The sequence below is a fragment of the Equus asinus genome, unplaced genomic scaffold (assembly GCF_041296235.1).
Source record: "Equus asinus isolate D_3611 breed Donkey unplaced genomic scaffold, EquAss-T2T_v2 contig_3, whole genome shotgun sequence".
Taxonomy (NCBI): Eukaryota; Metazoa; Chordata; class Mammalia; order Perissodactyla; family Equidae; genus Equus; species Equus asinus.
In genome coordinates this window covers 1,575,891-1,590,476 of record NW_027224960.1, presented here as the reverse complement: position 1 = coordinate 1,590,476, position 14,586 = coordinate 1,575,891, and the positions used below count along the sequence as shown (strand labels likewise).

Below are 14,586 nucleotides of genomic sequence, written 5' to 3'. Positions count from 1 at the left end.
TTTCGTGGTGTCCTTGTCAGGCTTTGGTATCAGCGTGATATTGGCCTCATAGAATGTGTTAGGAAGTGTTCCATCCTCCCTAATTTTTTGGAATAGCTTGAAAAGGATAGGTATTAAATCCTCTCTGAAAGTTTGGTAGAATTCCCCAGGAAAGCCATCTGGTCCTGGGGTTTTATTCTTTGGGATGTTTTTGATTGCTGTTTCAATCTCTTGCCTTGTGATTGGTCTGTTCAAATTGTCTGCTTCTTCTTGAGTGAGCTTTGGGAGATTGTAGGAGTCTAAGAATTTATCCATTTCCTCTAGGTTATCCATTCTGTTAGCATAGAGTTTTTCATAGTATTCTCTTATAATCCGTTGTATTTCTGCAGAGTCTGTTGTTATTTCTCCTCTTTCATTTCTGCTTTTGTTTATTTGAGCTTTCTCCCGTTTTTTATTTGTAAGTCTGGCTAGGGGTTTGTCAATTTTATTTATCTTCTCAAAGAACCAACTCTTTGTTTCGTTGATCCTTTCTACTGCCTTTTTTGTTTCAATAGTATTTATTTCTGCTCTGATTTTTATTATTTCTCTCCTTCTGCTGACTTTGGGCTTTGTTTGTTCTTCTTTCTCTAGTTCAGTTAGGTGTAGTTTAAGATTGCTTATTTGGGATTTTTCTTGTTTGTTAAGATGTGCCTGTATTGCAGTGAATTTTCCTCTTAACACAGCTTTTGCTGTATCCCATATGAGTTTGTATGGCATGTTATCATTTTCATTTGTTTCTAGGTATTTTTTCTTCTTTAATTTCTTCAACGATCCATTGCTTGTTCAGTAGTGTATTGTTTAGGCTCCACATCTTTGTGCCTTTCTCAGCTTTTTTCTTCTAATTAATTTCTAGCCTTATAGCATTATTTGTTCAAGTATGGTGGGTAATAAATACCACATTGCTTATCCTTCATGTTATCTCTGTTGTTCTGAGCTATCTTTCTGTTGTGTACTGCAAGTTCTTGGCTTCACCTTTTAAAACTAGTAAAAGAATGTATCAGCTCTGCTCATATTCATGATTATGTCCAAGAGTATCTAATTTTTGCCATTTTTTCAAAACTTTTTGTACTGCCTTCAAGGTTTGGTTTTTCATTCTTCTTTTGCATATTTAGTCTCTGAAGGAGATGGTCGCAGCCCAAGTTTTCCTTGTTTTTTATAGCAACTAGATTATTTCTTATTGATTTTGTCCTTGATTCCTGGTACTCCGCCCTTTAACTTGGGTTGTGGGACAATTCTAATTTATATTTCCTTGTTTCTAGTCAGCCGGTATAATTGTTCCAAAAGTTTCAAATTTCCCCTTGCTTCTTTCCCCCTCAGTTCCTTAACCTCAATTTTATTACTGGTAGGGCTTGACAATTGTAGATTGTCAAATTAGAATATTTCTTTGGATGTTCTAATTCCTCCTTAACCACTTCATCTCTTGTAAGACCACCAATTATGCTTCTCCTCTAGGAAATGTTCCCTTAATCACAAGTTCTGCTTTTTACCTACTTTTGCTGGTGATTCGGTAAATGTATTCCATATACTAGTATCATGACCTATTGGTTTGGACCCATTACCTGATAGCTTTTGCCTTATTAATTAATTTCCTCTTATGATTCCTTTGAACCAATGCTGTTCTGTTATGTTCTACCATTATTGCTAGTGGCTTTTCTCAAGATCAGGGTCTTTTTTTGAGTTCATTTGGACATTGTTTTCATAGCGTTGCTAGCTCTAAGATAGTCACTAACCACAATCTGTTAAGCTCCTCTAGCTTGGTTTCACTGAGTCAATATTGGAAGTTTTTGATGTTCAAAAGACTGGTATCCTTTGCTTTCCCCTAAGCATTGAACTTCTGGTTCCCTTCTTGTAGTTGGAGGTCCCAATGAATCCTTTTGAATATCTTGTCAGATTTTTGCCAGGGCAAATAGTAAATATTCCTGGCAGTACTGAACAACTCCATGGACACAAGAGGTGTCCTCAAAGAGGAAAAAAAGATACTACCTTCTCAGGATCCAGAGCCACTCTCCAAGATAATCAAAGCAAGAAAGAAATAATTCCCCTGAGAGCTGGCAACAGTGGGTAGAATCCCAGCTGCAAGTGGAGTGCAACCCACATTTCTGTCCAGCCATGTCCAGCTGCAGATGGGGTGCAACCCACATTTCTGTCCAGCCATATCTAGCTGCAGATGGGGTGCAACCCATATTTCTATCCAGCCATATCTAGCTGCAGATGGAGTGCAACCTACATTTCTGTCTTGCCTTATTGTAGGGGTCCACAACCCGATGATTGCCAGGCCAATTTCTCTGGCCACTAAAGGAGACAAACAATAAGGCAATAGTTATCCCTGGGAGGGAAAGGATCAACAACCAATGGGTACCTGAAAGCAGATTCATACTTTCAGTCAAGATCTAATTCTTACAAATGTTTTGTCCTGCCAATCTGAGTTTGGAATAGAAGGAATAATGTGAAATTTTACCTTCCTCTCTCAACCAGGCACCACAGATAGAGATCTGGAGGGTGACTTTGGTAAGAATTCTCACCCTTTGGCAGCTTCTACCAGTTTTCCTGGATCCTGTCTGCAGGCTCTGGAGCGAGTGGGGTGTCCCAGCAGGCCTCATCCTGGTACCAGACACAGTAGAGGAGGAAAAATAATTTTCCCTCTTCGTGTTTTGTGTTTGTCTGAGACCCCTTTTTCACCAGGGCATCTTCTAAATGGATAATCTTAGCTAGGTTAAAAGTTCTCCACCATGGCCACTATAATTCAAGACTGTCTTTGGCAAGGTTAACTTACTTGCCCATCCTTGAAAGAAAATTTTATCCACTCAAGGCCTCACGCTGGACCCAGTCCAGCTTAAGTCACGTCCAGTCCAGACCCAGACCCAGCCCAGGTTTTTTTTTTTTTAGATTTTATTTTCCCTTTTCTTCCCAAAGCCCCCCGGTACATACTTGTATACCTTCAGCTGCAGGTCCCTCCAGCTGTGGCATGTGGGACGCCACCTCAGCATGGCCCTACCAGCAGTGCCACCGCCGTGCCCAGGATCAGAACCGAGAAACCCTGGGCTGCCAAAGCGGAGGCGTGAACCAACCACTGGACAACAGGGCCAGCACCCCCTCCCCCGCCCCTGTACCGCCCAGCTTGTAAGTCGGACCCAATCTGACTCCCGTCAGTTTCCAGACCCAGTCTGGAAAAAGAAATGTTCAAATAAAGTTTGAAAACTCATAATGCAAGAGCTGCAGAGCTAGGATCCCAGAAGGACTTAATAACCACCTCCAGAGGCAGCGAGAAAGCAGTGAGCTCAAGGGGCTCCACACACACCCACCTGGTTGCTCATTTCTCGGGGGCAGGCACCTTCAGGGTCTCCCTCAGTTCCCTCATTTAACACCAGGACTGTCAACAGGTACAGAACTGTTAAAAGACAAACTTAGGGATACTTAAAAATTTTAAGAGTTTATTTGAGCAAAAATCAATTTGAATTGGGCAGCATCCAATGTAGCACATAGAAAGGAGCCCCGAGGGGCTGTACAAGATGAAAAACCTTTATAGGCTGAAGGGAGTGGGGACAAGGAAGTTATACTAGGCAAGCAAATTAGTTATTGAAAAGTCACTTTCCTTTAGAGGATGGAAGGGGCCTATCAGGCAGATTACCTAACTAGTGCTGGTGGGGTGATTCCTGGTTGACTGGTGTAAAGTTCCTTCTCTGGGAAAGCTGAACCTGTAATTAAGTTAAGTCTTGGTTTGATGACGTGGGGCTTAGTATAAGTGACTCCATTTTGGGCCTGTTGTCTTGTTTTGAACAGATTAAAGAACTTCAGTTATGGAACTTCTGGAGAGGGAGGCTTGAAATTTGGATGCAAGCTATTGCTCTAAGTGGTAATTAAAATTTTTGTTGATTAACTTTTTTCTTGCCTGAAAGATTAATACATGCATATGATAAAAAATTTAAGTAGTACAAGAAGCACAGTGAAAAGTAAATATTCCCACATCTGATCCCTGAGTGCCAGTTTGTCTCGCCAAAGGCAACTGTGCCATTTCCTAGAGTGTTACCCTCAAATTAATCTGTAGATATGGACCTATATGTATCTTTTTCTGTATTGCATATCTTTTTATATAAATAGGTACCTGCTATACAGGCTGTAGTATACTTTGCTTAAAATATGATCTTTACATAAATATCTTCATTCAATTCAAGAAGGTAAAGTGAATTTCTGAGGCATGTTAATTGCACATACTTGCATGTTGGTGTTCTCATTATTTTTTCCCCCAAACTGTATTCATTTCTGCTAAAGCTGCAGAGGGCACCGTGGTCCTTCCAGAGGGAGGCATGGCCTCACATAGTGTTTGGCAGTTCTTGATTATGGTGCAAATTTTAGGGGTCAGAGAGCTCCTGGTATTACAAATATACATGAATTTGAAATACTTACCTGTGCTCACTTACTTTATGAATTTCATATAAAATTAATTGCAATGTATATTTATATCATTCCATCCCCTTCAACAGGAGTAATTTTTGTTTAATAGATAAACAGTGTTTAATTTCAAAAGCACAAGTCTTTAATCTTGCAACAATTATCTGCAATGATTACAGACATAGTGTCCCTTTCCTTTTAGTCATGGTTACACAGGAGTTCAGTGGCAGATGGAAACTGTACTGGCTTGGGTCAGTCCAACTCCACCATTTATAAGCTATGCCACACTAGAAAATCATTTATCTTGTAATTCACCATTGTCCCATCCACAAAATGAGAAAATTGTATGAGAATATTTCTAAGGTTCCTTTCAGCTTCAATAAGTCTATGACATCTTCATAAAAAAAGAAACTTGCTAAAATTGAGTATGGATGAGTGTCAAATAGAATACAGATGTATGAGAGGAAGGGAAAAGCAACCTAGGTTACAGAGAAAATCTAAGGTAGTCAGAGTGTTGCAGAGGCTGATGGCAGTCCACCAAAATCCACTCTCCTCTTTCCAACCAGAAAGCGAGACTACATTCCCAGCTTGTGTTTGACAAATAAAAATGGCAAGCAATAGGATATATTGGAGTATATGAGCAAGCCATTTGGTATAAACCTAATTCGGCCTGACCTTGTTTTTTCCAAAAGGGCCTGACTGTGGCTGTTGAGCACGCATTGCATATCTGCTTAGACATTTCCTGTGGCAAGAACAAAGGCCCTCGAGATAAAGGTGCAACTTCCCCCCACATTGGCATTTCCTTAGGGATAAGCATCTTTCCTTAGGCTAGGAACTGATTGCTGCACTCACCTTTGACCACCCAGCTCACCTGTTACCACTCAGCTGGAGACAACAGACTGCCACCCTGCTGCGTTCACTGAGACAGAAGACCTACCTGCTGTTTCCATCAATCGCTGTGCGGACAGAGCAGTCTCGCGACTACGGTAAAAGGGACATTTCAATCCTATGTGAAACATCCTCTCTGGGGGTATATAACCACTCTGTGCACCCCACTTCTTTGGTGCCCTTTCTTCCTTTGGGAAGAAAGGCCCTGGGTTATAATCCTCAGATTTAAGCTCAGAATAAACTCACCCAAATTTTCATTTATAGATTGATTATGGATTATTTTCCTTGACAATGTCAACCACTTAACATATTTATTGGCATTTAATGTGTTTTCAGTCATTTGCTACTGTCAACAATGCCGCAACTGATAGCCTGATATACATGTCCTTGCACAGTCATTCAAATATATGTATACATTCTTAAAAGCAGAATTGCTCGCATAAAGGGTACATGCGCCTTCCAATTTTTGATATTGCCGAATTACCTTCCAAAATAGTTTTATTAAATCAATAGTGTTTTCTACTCCTAAACAACGAACAATTATTAGCAACTGCAGGTCATGTTTTTGGTGAGAGAAAGGAGATAATTCTTGATGCTTCTTAAATCAACTAAGAAAAGGACTGAAAGGAAATGAAATTGCCTAAAGAAAATGTTAATACTTTACTGGGATACATATTTAAAACAAAGGAAAACCAAGCACTATTTCTGGGAAAGAATTCAGAATCACTTTTCCACTTTCGCTAAAAAAAGTTTGAGCTCATTACTAAGTGAGTTTTTCCATTCTTCAATAATTCTTTTCCTAAGTCAACCTTTTAGGAACTTACAGCCAATGGGAACAGGAGTTCAAACAAAAAGAAAGAGGAAAAACCTAAAACTCACAGTTTCTAAGGAGCACAAGATTCTTTTGTTTCTGGGCTGGGTAGTAACTTTCAACTCTTGTCGTTTTAAGGGTTTTTAGATTAAAACAGGAAAAAGTATGACTGTTTAAAGGTGGTAATTCTCTTTTGATTGTGGAAAAAAATTTCTCTGCCGTGTTTTCCCACCGATTGCGAAGTCTTCAAGGATGGGCGACGGACGGCGTTCGTACCGGCTGCCCGCCCTCCAGAGGCTTCCAGCAGACGGCCGTCGTCTCCACTGCCGCCAGGACAGCCGCCCTCCGCGCCCCGTGGCCGCCTCTGCTCCAGACGCTGGAAACGCGCCTCCCCCGCGGCGAGTGTCCGGGGACGCAGGGGACGACGCGTGACGCCACGGGGCCGCCGCCCAATCAGACGCGGCGTCGCGGAAATTTTGACCTTTAAGGCGGTGCGGGCGTCGAGCCGGCCGGCGCTCGGCGGGATGGCGGAGGAGGCGGCGGTGGCCGTGTGCGTGCGCCTGAGGCCGCTCAACAGCAGGTAGGCCGTCGGCAGCTCGGCCGCTCGCCCTTGGTGCGCGGTCCCGGCCCGGGCGAGAGACGGGCCGGCCGGGGCTTCTCTCGACGCTGCGCAGCCGGCTCCCTGCGCGCTGGCCGCTGGCCCGGCCGCCCGGTGTCCCGGGGCGCGAGGCCCAGGCTGCTCGCTGCGCCCAGGCTTCGCTCCGGCGGCGGCTGGCTCAGCGTTCAGGACGCTGCGAGCCTGATATTCGCCCATTTGGAATTCTTTCCTTTTGGTACAGTGTAGACACTACCGTCGTTGCCCCGTGGATCTTACATTCTAGAGGAGGAGACACAGAGGTCATGAACCCTATAGAGAGAGCAGGAAGGGCAAGAAATGATGTCTGTTTGCTTCTCTAGTCTCTGCCCCTCCCTCAGAATACTAACACATTTTTGCATTTGAGAAATATGTGTTAAATGTTACTGTGTTAAATAAAGGGGAATATCAAGACGAGGACTTCCCTCTTGTCTAGGAGCTCATTATCTAATGCGTTAGAAGACAGCTCCGGAACAAAACCATCACGACACTGTGACAGGTGCTGTGACGGGCAGGTGGGGAGTGTGCCGGAGGGGTCATTAGCCCCACAGCGAGATGACGGCGTGGGAGACGGACAGGGCTGGTGTCAGGAAAGTCCTGACACTTTTCAGGGAGAAAGAATAGTTACGTTACTTGATGGAAACGGAAGTCGGGGTATTCCAGGCACAGAGGGATTAAATCTCTTCTCTTGGGGGAACCTTCAGATAGTTGATTTGTCTTGAGTTAGGGTGTATATAGGAAGTCAGAGGAAGCAAAGGTTGAAGAGAGAAATAAACATGATCGAAGTCTCACGTGCCGTGTGTTGAGGATTTCGGATGGTTTTGAAAGATGTTAAGCAAGAAGGATAATCGGAGTTGCGTTTGAATGTATCTTTTCAGCATACAGTGCTGGGTGGGGGAAGGGCGTGAAGACCTTCCCAGGGACGCTCCGGTGAGAGGGCAGGAGGTCAGGGAAGCCCCATTGAAAAGTGGTGACCCCTTAAAGGTGGACTTTCCACATTTCTCCCAATTATAGTATAGGTCATTACCATCCTTTAAAATATTCTTCAGAAGACGAAATCTTTTAAATTATCTTTCATATAACAGACTTCAAAACTAGTTATAAAATGCACTGTTTTTATTCTTTTAGAGAAGAAGCTCTTGGAGAAGATACGCAAGTTTACTGGAAAACTGACAATAATGCTATTTATCAAGTTGATGGAAGTAAATCCTTCAATTTTGGTAAGCTTATAATAGCATCAAAAGTAAACATATTATCCTTTTCCTTTTAAGAGTACAAAAGGCTTATCCAGAATACTGGATTTGACATTAAAGATAAGACTAAGCCGTCTGTAAACTGCTTCAGTGGAAGATTTGAAAAATTGCTCATCCATCCTTTATGATAAGTAAGATAATGAATTGATGTTTAAAACACAGTTATAGTCATAATGCCTTATGACTGAAACTAACATTTTTCCTCTTATTCATTAGTGTATTTGTGGCCTAAGACTCCGTAAGCCCAAAATATGTTGCTTAATGTCAAGTCATCTTTAAGATCTTTCAGTTAGGTATATTCTTTCCACAATTATTTTCAAGAAAACTCTTTAAAGAATAAATAGTGAAGATATTCCTTCTTGGCTAGAATACAGTGGGTACCTACTGCCCCTTTTGTGGAGCTTGTCATATGGTGGGAAGAAAGACTTTAGACTACTAATTACACTTATGATGACATGGCTTTGTGGGAGTTTCTAGCAGGGGATCTAACTAGCTTAGGTACCTGGCACCTGTAGGATGAGCGAGAGCTAGCTAGGGCAAAAGGACTTGGAGGCCCTCAAGGTTGGCCAGGCTGATTTGTGTATTGATTTAGCACATTCTGTATAGTGCTGACCATGTGCCGGACACTGTTCTAAGCACCTCATATATATTAACTCATTTAATCCTCCTAACAAGCCCATGTGATAGGTACCTTCCCATTTTAATGAGGAACTGAAACGCAAATCACACAGCCAGCAAATGGAGGAGTCAGATCTGTGTTCCAGCCACACTGCCATGCTGCCACGTAGGCACCACAAAGCACAGTAAGGTCCCCTCAACAACCTTAGGAGTGAGAGTGATTAGGTTGTTGACTTAGTGTTATGCTAGAAAGCCAATATCTAAGCCTTTAGAGTAAAGATGTATAGAATAGAAAATGATTCCTGGTAAAGGACTATTTGATAGTATCAACATAAATTTTTAAAAGGTAGAACAGTATGTTCCAGAGATGATAAAACCAAGAACAAGGGATACACAGGCATTCTGACTCAAGTGCTGCAGGTTCTCAGTAGCTGTGTATGCTCACAAGGGGTTTGGACTCACCTACCTGTCTGAAGCAGCTGGTATTAAGATTTGAATCATCCTGCCATCTCTCCTTGCCCTGAACTCCTGACCCCTGGCAGCATTCAGATGGCACTTTGGTTTCCCATAGGGTTCTACCTGCAAGTGCAGATGTTGGTCATGGTGCAAGCCGTGTGAGCACTGAATTTCTCAAGACAGTTGATACATTTCCCTCCTGACTGACAAATCCATTTCTTGGGGGCTTTCTAATGTGAGCCCATCACTGAGAGAGTGGTCCATTTTTGATGCACCAACAAAGGAGAGACCACATCCTGGACTGGTGGATTCATCATGGCAAGTGCTACCTAACCCCAGCCCTCAGCAGCCAGCCAACCAGCTGTTCTCTGTAACACTTCAGCTTGGCTCGGTGCTTTTCTTCCAATTGTCTGTGTTTCTTGGTTTAGTTTGAGCCAGGCCTTCTTGCTAGATATGTTATAAACACTAAAATTTCTCAAAGAATAGTAATAGTTTGCATTTCCTAAGTATTAACCATATGTTCACAGTAATTCTCTAAGGAAGATAATATATATTCACTTTACAGGTTAGGGAAGTGAGGCACAGAGACATCATCCACGTTGCCCGAGGTCACATAGCTTGTAAGTGACAGAACCAGGATTTGCAGGCAGTCTGATTCCAGATCCCCAGGTTCAGCCACTATGCCTCACTGCCTCTTGAAAGCACATAAGATAGCTGACTTGTGTTTTTTTGTGTGAGAACCAGCACATTTTACTTTATAGAGAAGTGTATTTTCAGAGGACCAATAAGTTGAAGAAAATATTGTGAGTTAAATATTTTATCATACCATATCCTGACAATTTTATTTCTTTGGGCAGCTACTAATTCAAAGTGAAAACACAGTTGATTTGTTTAGTTTAACTTGTGTGGTTTTTTTTTTAGATCGTGTCTTTGACAGTGATGAATCTACTAAAAATGTGTATGAGGAAATCGCAGTACCAATCATAGATTCTGCCATACAAGGCTACAATGGTTTGTATCCACTGCAGAAACGTTTTATTTAGTCTTGGGTGTGTGTTCAACAGTATTGATAGTTTTACATACTCTCGATGCTTTTTCAATCTTTGTGTGTGTGTGTTTTTGTGTCCCCAGGTACTGTATTTGCCTATGGGCAGACTGCTTCAGGAAAAACATATACCATGATGGGTTCAAAAGATTATTTGGGAGTAATACCCAGGGCAATTCATGACATTTTCCAAAAAATTAAGAAGGTAAATAGCCAAATTTCCGGTACATACGGGTAAAAGCAGTCACCTCTTGTCATGGTGGAAGGAAGCAGGTTTACAGTTCTCTTTCGATTATCCACGGGGAAGGAAGAAAGGCATAGCGTACATTTGCTTTCCCCACAGCCTTGCTTTAGAGCTTAGAGTCCTTTCATTCTTTCCCTTGAATCCTGAAGCAGTGCTGCTCCTGTCACAAAGCAGGCATTGAGGAACAAGAAATCTTAACCCTGCCTTTGAGGAGCTGTCCGTGATCGTTCAGGAGCAGGAGAGGGTAGATGTGGTGAGAAGACCAGGATAGGCAACCTAATCAGTTAAGGCGGGTTTTCAATTTGTTTTTTCCTTACTGTTTTAATGATTTTTAATGTTCTTATTTGAACATCTGTTTGTAGGGTTTTATTTTAAGCTTAGAGAGTTGGACTGGGCACCCTCTTCTTCGAATTTTATGATGCCATACTTTTCATTATTTCTGAAACAATGCTTTTATATTTCTTTTTTTTTTTTAAAGATTTTATTTTTTCCTTTTTCTCCCCAAAGCCCCCCGGTACATAGTTGTGTATTCTTCGTTGTGGGTTCTTCTAGTTGTGGCATGTGGGATGCTGCCTCAGCGTGGTCTGATGAGCAGTGCCATGTCCGCGCCCAGGATTCGAACTAACGAAACACTGGGCCGCCTGCAGCGGAGCACGCGAACTTAACCACTCAGCCACGGGGCCAGCCCCAATGCTTTTATATTTTTGTGTTTACTTTTGTCAATATAGAACCATAGGATTTTTTTTGTTTGTTTTACAAAGATAACTTCTCAAAGAATATTTTAATGTTTATTATGAGCACATCAACATTCAGTATTAGGTTTTCATAACTGGGTGATCTCTGATGTTTTTACATATGTTTTCCCCTAGTTTCCTGATAGGGAATTTCTCTTACGTGTGTCCTACATGGAGATATACAATGAAACCATTACAGACTTACTCTGTGACACTCAAAAAATGAAGCCTTTGATAATTCGGGAAGACTTCAATGTGAGTAACAGTGGCTCAAACAATACAGTTACTTATTGGGATTATAGTTCATGAACATTAACCTTTACTTTCCATTATTTTTTAAAATGTCTCCTGTTTCTGTGATTTGTTTTTTGTTTTCTTTCTTAAATGTTTATGAGATCATCTTTTAAGTGATGTGTATCATTTTGAAATGTTGACAGTTGTAATATTTTTGTGTAAGGGCCTCAAAAGAACAAGATGGAAGTATCAGGTTAGAATTTGGTGTGCTTTGGTATAGGATATAAATTGTAAATATCATAGATTTACTTCTTATTTTTATACAGAGTAATATTCTCCATTTTCTACTTTTAACTTCTACAAATTAATTCTGTAATAGTTTGCACCTTCTCTTGAGATGCACACTTTTAAGTGACTTCTATTTCTCTACTCTTCCCATCATTAACCTTGTTTCAGAGGAATGTATATGTGGCTGATCTCACAGAAGAAGTTGTTTATACACCAGAAATGGCTTTGAAGTGGATCACAAAGGGAGAAAGTAAGACTTTATGCTGTATTTCCTCAAAACACTTGTAGAATAGTAAAAACTATTCACTTGAATGTATTTAGGCTTCAAATCACACTTTTCACTTTTAAGCTACAGTAAAAGTTAATGTTTTTCTTTGGATTTTAATATATGCCGCTGAAATATGACTCATTTTTACAGAGAACAGACACTATGGAATCACAAAGATGAATCAAAGGAGCAGTCGTTCTCATACCATTTTTAGGATGGTGGGTAATTCTCTCTCTACTTGGTCTTTCCAATTAAGAAGACACTAATTTTTCTACAAGTTGCCTTTTCTGTCTAGATTTTGGAAAGTAGAGAGAAAGGTGAACCCTCTAATTGTGAAGGATCTGTCAAGGTGTCCCATTTGGTGAGTATTGGTAAACCCTGCTAATGTACTCTATGGGCCAAAGCAAAATTTAATTCAGCTGCTGGATGTTTGGTTTCATAAGAACTGTTAACTAAATAGGGAAAAACATCTATAAATTGGTAGTTTATTCTTATCGGTAGCATGAGATAACTAGTTAAAATATAGGAAAAATTCGGGGGTCTTTCTTCCTGTTATGTTATGGCTGCCATCTCCTAAAATTTAGATGTAATGGTTGTAGGAGTTGAGGCCTTTCCTAACCAGTAACAAAAGAGGATTTGGGTTTTTTTTTCCAATCTACATTTAAAACTTAAAGTAATCTTGGAATTTGGTGATTTTTTTTTAACTTAGTCTCAGCCAGTAGAATTGAGACTTGTGAGATCAACAGAAACCTAGATGGGATGGTTAAAAAATAAATCACATATTCAAGTTCGTTCTTAAGTACAATAAAAAAATACGTTTTATATTATGAGCACAATGTTTTATGGTTTTTATTTTTTTAATGAAAAAAAATTACATTTATTTAACCGATGGAAATGTTGCCACTGTTGACGATGTATTCAAAGTATGCATTCTGTAGATGGCACTCTCTTTGGTTTACAGCACAGGCCTTCCCATGCATCCTCCAAGTTGTGTTGGATCATATGCTGATTCACCCAGAGTTTCTTTTTGTTTTCAAATGGAGTGTTTCTTCCAATAAACTTTATTTTTCCCCCAAGGTAGTTTCTTTCTTTCTTTTTCTTTTTTCTTACTGTTCTGTTGGACATGCGTGTCAGTGAAAGCAAATTAAAATGAATTGAGGGGGTTTGCGGCATTCTACAGATCTGAAGAATTTATTGCAACAGGAGAAACCATTGTGGTCTTTCTTATTTAATTTTAACAGTCCGTAGATACTGGGACTTTTTGTTCCCCCTTAATTGCAATTTTTCTCCCAAATGGTGGGTTGAATTTATTTATTTATTTATTTATTTTTTATTGAGTTAATGATAGGTTACAATCTTGTGAAATTTCAGTTGTACATTACTGTTTGTCATTCGTGTTGTAGGTGCACCACTTCACCCTTTGTGCCCACCCCCCACCCCACCTTTCCCCTGGTGGCCACTAATCTGGTCTCTTTGTCTACATTTTTAAATTCCTCATGTGAGTGGAGTGAATCAGAGATTATCCTTCTCTAACTGGCTTATTTCACTTAACATAATTCCCTCAAGGTCCATCCATGTTGTTGCAAATGGGATGATTTTGTTCTGTTTTGCATCTGAGTAGTATTCCATTGTATATATATATACCACATCTTCTTTATCCATTCATCTGTTGATGGGCACTTAGGTTGCTTCCATATCTTGGCTATTGTAAATAATGCTGCAGTGAACATTGGGGTGCATAGGACTTTTGGAATTGCTGACTTCAAGCTCTTTGGATAGATATCCAGTAGTGGAATGGCTGGATCGTATGGTAGTTCTATTTTTAATTTTTTGAGGAATCTCCATACTGTTTTCCATAGTGGCTGCACTAGTTTGCATTCCCACCAGCAGTGTATGAGGGTTCCATTCTCTCCACAACTTCTCCAACATTTGTTAATATTAGATTTAGATATTTTTGTCATTCTAATGGGTGTAAGGTGATATCTTAGTGTAGCTTTGATTTGCATTTCCCTGATGATCAGTGATGATGAGCATCTTTTCATGTGCCTATTGGCCATCCGTATATCTTCTTTGGAGAAATGTCTGTTCATGTCTCCAGCCCATTTTTTGATCGGGTTGTTTGATTTTTTTGTTGTTGAGTTGTGAGAGTTCTTTATATATTATGGATATTAAGCCTTTGTCAGGTATATGACTTGCAAATATTTTTTCCCAGTTAGTGGGTTGTTTTTTTGTTTCAATCCTGTTTTCATTTGCCTTGAAGAAGCTCTTTAGTCTAATGAAGTCCCATTTGTTTATTCTTTCTATTGTTTCCCTTCTCTGAGTAGACATGGTGTCCGAAAAGATCCTTTTAATACTGATGTCAAAGAGCGTACTGCCTACGTTTTCTTCCAGAAGCCTTCTGGTTTCAGGTGTCACCTTTAGGTCTTTGATCCATTTTGAGTTTATTTTGGTGAATGGTGAAAAAGAATGGTCAATTTTCATTCTTTTACATATGGCTTTCCAGTTTTCCCAGCACCATTTGTTGAAAAGACTTTCTTTTCTCCATTGTATGCACTCTGCTCCTTTGTCGAAGATAAGCTGTCCATAGGTGTATGGTTTTATTTCTGGGCTTTCAATTCTGTTCCATTGATCTGTGCACCTGTTTTTGTACCAGTACCATGCTGTTTTGATTACTGTAGCTTTGTGGTAAGTTTTGAAGTCAGGGAT

The 14,586-nt window shown here is 40.4% G+C and overlaps 1 long non-coding RNA gene and 1 pseudogene across 1 annotated transcript; one reads left to right on the top strand and one right to left on the bottom strand.

The window, feature by feature from the left end:
* Positions 1 to 2,358: 2,358 nt before the first annotated feature.
* Positions 2,359 to 6,421, bottom strand: LOC139043599 (uncharacterized). Its single transcript, XR_011500680.1, has 3 exons — positions 6,175 to 6,421; positions 3,321 to 3,406; positions 2,359 to 2,619 (listed from the first exon to the last, which is right to left on the bottom strand). It is a non-coding gene; the product is annotated as an uncharacterized lncRNA (long non-coding RNA).
* Positions 6,422 to 6,623: 202 nt separating this feature from the next.
* LOC139043591 (centromere-associated protein E-like) overlaps positions 6,624 to 14,586 on the top strand; it is a 79,680-nt pseudogene continuing 71,717 nt past the window's right edge.